This window comes from Crocuta crocuta, unplaced genomic scaffold, assembly GCF_008692635.1.
Source record: "Crocuta crocuta isolate KB4526 unplaced genomic scaffold, BGI_CrCroc_1.0 scaffold526, whole genome shotgun sequence".
NCBI lineage: Eukaryota > Metazoa > Chordata > Mammalia > Carnivora > Hyaenidae > Crocuta > Crocuta crocuta.
In genome coordinates, this window is record NW_027528811.1 from 487,813 (window position 1) to 492,496 (window position 4,684).

General features: G+C 53.0%; 1 protein-coding gene across 1 annotated transcript in view; it reads left to right on the plus strand.

The window, feature by feature from the left end:
* The window catches only part of RNF187 (ring finger protein 187), a 12,859-nt gene that overhangs the window by 755 nt on the left and 7,420 nt on the right, over positions 1-4,684 (plus strand). The gene's annotated exons all lie outside the window — the stretch shown is intronic.

The following is a 4,684-nucleotide window of genomic DNA, read 5'->3' on the forward strand; positions in this document are numbered from 1 at the left end:
ACACAAAGGCGGGGGTGGGGGTGGGGCGGGACGGCGATGGTCGCGGGGGCCAGCAGAGGTGCCAATTAAGTGACTTTGTGTGGGTTTTCCAGACGCCCTTAGCTTTCCATTCATGGTTTTGGGAGAGAGCAAGCTCTTCAGAGGCGTTTGGGAGCGGGACTGGGGTGGGGGTGGAGATGGTAGGCTTGCTAGCGTTCGGAACTTCGGATCCACACATCCATCGTAGACCTGCACTGGGCATATCCGGCTGCCCAGGGTCAGCCCCTCGAAGGCCCCACTGCATCTCCCCGTGATGTGGGGAGCAGCCTGNCTCTTTCAGACTCCTTGTTCTGCATACCACGCCTGCATGAGCTGACCCTAGCCACCTGCCTATATCCTGGCTTATCGCTCCCCTCGCCTCCCCACCTGTAGTTTGGGTTCCCACATACACAACTTCCAGGAGTTCTCTCTTACTAGTTACACAGATTTTGTTGTTGTTGGTTGGTTGGTATTTGTTTCATACATACAAATCACAAAGGTGATTCTGATATGAGTTTTCCTTTAGGGAAAAGCTCCAATTCTTTCCCAAAGTTACCAGCGTACACTCTAACTGAATTCAACTTGCCTCTGTAGGTTGATACTCTCTTTCAGTGGCTTTTTTCCCTGCAACAATTGACTGGTCTTGACGTTAGAAGTAAGCAGCTTGAATGCTTTTTGCATCTTCCACTGATAAGAGCCTGGAGCCTGCTCCAGATCCTGTGTCTCCCTCTCTCTCTCTGCCTCTCCCCTGCTCACGCTCTCTCTCTCAAAAAAATTAAATTTAAAAAATTTAAAAAAAAAGAAAAAGAAAATAGATGCCTTGCCTTTGGCCTCCCTGCCTCCTTGCTTCTGGGCACTGGGGCCTTCTGGTCACACCTCCCTCCTGCCTAAGTGTTGGCTATCCACACGGTCACCAGACATCCACCCATAATCCTGAGCTTGCAGCTTGGCTGTGGCCTCCGCAGCCTCTTGCTGTGGGTCTTGTTTTGCTATTTTAAAATACAGGGGTCTTGTGGGAGGGTCCCCTCCCTAAGGGGAGAGAAAAAAGGGAAAGAAAACTTCGAGGTCACCTGGCTATGCGTCTAATGTGATAACATCCCTCATGACCTTGTAAACTGAGACTACTTAATTAGACTGCATGTTTGCGTGTGATACCATATATGGGAAATAGAAAAATAGAAAATGTATTTTAAAAAAACTACATTTGGTGCCAGTTCTTTGGGTACAAACACAACTGAGCAGTGTCAGCATGAATAAAGCTGTTTCTTGGAAAGAAAAAGCCTCGGTGTCACAACTCTCTGTGCGAGAATCCTGCTACAGTCTTACTATTATTATTCAGGTAGGCTGAGGCCAACAGATGAGGATGTGACCACTGTCAGAGAGATAGCTGTTGGGGGCGCCTGGGTGGCTCAGTCTGTTAAGCCTCTTGATTTCAACTCAGGTCATGGTCTCACGGTTTGTGGGATCGAGCCCTGCATAGGGCTCTGTGCTGACAGCGTGGAGCTTGGTTGGGATTCTCTGTCTCCCTCTGTCTCCAAAATAAGTAAATACACATTAAAAGGAGAGCGAAAGAGAGAGATAGCCAGCACACTCAGTTACCAGAAGAAATGGTGCATGGCTGCACATGGCCCAGTGGGGAAGCCCTGGGTCTGCAGGAGGCAGAGGGCAGGGGGACATGTGGGCAAGACCTTTACTGCCGTCTCTGCAGGACAAGTGAGGTGGGGCCCAGCTAGCAGGCTCAGGATTGGCCAGTTTATTTCGTGGGCTGTGGGGTGCAGGGGCTGTCCCATTGTCTGGCACCTGCCTGGGGCATGAGGGCACAAGAATGGTGTCTGAGGAGGCAGTCCTTGGCCCCAGAGCTTTGGGTTGAGTAGTTTGCATATGAAAGGCACACTCTTGGGTGAATTGTTTCCTGTCTGTAGGAACTGGCTAGCCCTGGGCTGGGGTCATTCTTGCAGTGCCCCTAAGGCCCCAGATGTCAGGGCATCAGGATGCTTAAACTAGGAGGCCAAGTGCTTCTAGGACTTTCTCTGCTCCTTCTTTCCTCATGGGGCCACCTCTGTGGGTTACCGGGGCTGGGTCAACTCTGAGTCCCCCTCTCAGCTTCTTCATGCCTGACGAGACATCCTTGGACTCTGGGAAGTTGCCCCTGTGAGCCTGTGCTGGACTGCAGCAGCTGAGGAAGGGACTAAGTGGTCTGTGGCATGCAGTCCAGAGCTTAGTTCTTTGGGGACCTTGACAGAGGTCAGAATTGGAGGCCTCAGCTTGGGACACACCGCTGATGCCCTGTTCCTTGAATCTTCTTTTCTAGAGCTTCAGTTTCATCTCCCTCAGATGTGCTGTCTCTGGACAGCATCCAGATACGGCTGTCATCCACATGGTCCAGCATGTGATCCTTAGAGGGTGTAAGAACCCGATGTCCCAAACTGGAGCCAGGAAGGAAGCATGCTGGTGTTCTTACCAGCCTTCAGGGATGGAGAGTGGAATGGGCTGATTTTGTTCCCCCCAAAAACTATGTTGGAGCCCCACCCCGAGGACCTCAGACTGTGACTGTATTGGGTAATAGGGTCCTTAAACAGGTGGTTAAGGTGAATGAGGTCATAAGGTAGGTCCTAAGCCAACAGGACTGGTATCCTTACAAGAGATCAGGACACAGACAGGCACAGAGGGACGACCTCATGAGCACACAAGGAGAAGATGGCCGTGTACACACTGAGGAGAGGCCTCAGGAGGAACCAGTCCACACCTGGATCCCAGACTCCTCCTCCTCCAGGACGGGGAGACAATATACGGCTGTTTTTGAGCTGCGTGGGCTGAGATATTTGTTATACAGCTTGAGCTGACTGAGACAGGATTTAAGAGTTTTAGAAGAAATTTGAGAGGTGCATCTTGAGTCTGAAGGATGAGCAGGGTCCAGAGCAGCCCCTTTAGAGCTTGAGTCTATATGCCTGTTAATATCCAGATTACACCAGAGTGACATGCCCAAAGGGCATGGAACCTTCACACCCCTTCCCCAGCGCCTCACCCTGGCGTCTCTTCCATTCGGGCTGTCCCTGAGTCATATTATTTTGTAATAAACCACTCATCTAGCAAGTGAAACATTTCCCTGAGTTCTGTGAACCCCTCCAGGACATTCATCAAACCCAAGGAGGGGCCCTGGGAACCTCTGATCTGTCACCTGTGGGTCAGAGCACAGCTGATGCCTGGCCTTGGGGTTGGTGTCTGAAGTGGGTGTGGTTTTGTGAGACGGAGCCCCCAAGCCTGTGGGGTTCACATAGACAGGGTCAGAGCTGAGTTGCACTGTATGACCTGATGAGTTATAATGGGGTGACAATGAAGTTCGTGGGGCCCGGAGCTGATGGCCAAGAAAAAATTCTTGAAGATGTCTTTGGTGCAAAGAGGTGATTTTTATTACAGCACAGGGACAGGACCTGTGAGTAGGAAGAGCTGCACTGGGGTCCTGATGGGTAACTGATTATATACCCTCAGTTTGGGAGGGGGTCAGGGACAGAGTAAGCCTCCAAGGCATTCTGGAAGCAAGGTTTCCAGGACCTTGAGGGGCTGGCTGTTGCTAGAGAAATGCCATTTATTTAGTAAAACCTCAGTCCTGAGACCCTTCAGATGTATATCAGGGGCCATAAGCTTGGAGTATGGTTGCCAGCATATATCTTGGGAGAGTCGAGATAAAGAAAATATCTTACAGGATTCGGGGCCCAAATTGGTACAGATAGTTAGAGCTTCCCTGAACCTTTCTCAAAGGATTTTTCTGGCCACCTGTGGTTTGCCCTAGCCATTTTATTCTAATTTATGGGTTTGGATCCACTGTTATATGCCCTCTAGTCGGCAGAGTTGCAATCTCTTGTCCACCTAGAGGAAAGACAGTGACAATCCTTTGGGGCAAGAGGCGTCCCTGCTGAGCCCCCAGAGTCACCTGGATAGCCTGGGGCCCAGAGACTCTCTGGAAACCCCAACTATGGTTCCTGGGGCAGGGGAGCATCCTCCACCAGTGACCCCCTTTGGCCTGGTGAGCCTCCCCAAGAGAGACCCCTGTCCACCCCCCCACCCCCCCAGTTGATATGTCTTTCCTCCAAGGAGGGGTGAACTGTCTTCCCTGTACTGAGACAGCATCTAGTTTGGCAAACCAGTGTTGGGCCATTTCTTTCCCCTGCCCCCCTCGGTTCCCCCGTCCCCCCCCCCAGGCCAAAGATTTGGTCAAAGGTTTTCCTACCAGGGCCTGAAGGGACAAAGGGGGCAATCCTTCCTCCCACAGAGGGACACTACCGAGAGCTGGTGGTGTCCAGGCTGTGGATGCAGATGGAGGGGTGTGAGTTCAGGATCACAGCCAGCAGGGGGCCGACGGGGGTTCAGGGTCCCAGACATCGGGAGGCTGGAGGCAGGGGCAGGGTCCCAGCCAGCGGGGGCTCTGGCGGGAGGAGCGGGGAGAGTCAAGGTTCCAGCTAGCAGGGCATCCGCGGGGGGTATGGGTCCCAGGCAGCGGGGAACCGTAGGGGGACAGGGTTCCAGCTAGCGGGGAGTAGGGTCCCAGCTTCACAGAGGCCACCGGAGCAGCGAGGCCCCTACCCCCGGTCCTGCGGACCGCAGCCCGGCAGCTACAGCACGCTAGCAGACGCCCCCTCCCCGACCCCTCCCCGCCCCCTCCCCGCCC